We start from the raw sequence: 419 nt of genomic DNA on the forward strand, positions 1-419 counted from the left end.
GGCACTGGGGACACGGCCAGAACCCGGATCAGACCATGCCGCCACAAGGCTCGTCTAAGATAGAGTCTGAAGCAAACCAGTAACCATGCAAATGGGAAGCTGCGGTTTTGATCACTGTTGGGCAACGTCACCGGGTCTGGGTAGCAGACTAAGCACTGTTAGCTGTCACTAGTATACGGACCTGATTGCGACTTTCAAAGGAGAAACGCAAAAAAAAAAAAAAAAAAAAAAAAAAGCAAGGTTGCTGGCAGATCAACAAAGCTGAAAGGCCCAGTTTTCTGCATTCATACGAATAGAACAGCCACAGGGCTAGTCCTTTCGGATTTTTCCAGCGGGAGGCGAGCGCCCTCCTCTGGCCACTTAGTCGCACTGCACAGGGCACTTGCTCCGCCCTGTATGGAGGACAAGGCATAGACTGC

This window comes from Phodopus roborovskii, unplaced genomic scaffold (genome assembly GCF_943737965.1).
Source record: "Phodopus roborovskii unplaced genomic scaffold, PHOROB, whole genome shotgun sequence".
Classification (NCBI taxonomy): domain Eukaryota; kingdom Metazoa; phylum Chordata; class Mammalia; order Rodentia; family Cricetidae; genus Phodopus; species Phodopus roborovskii.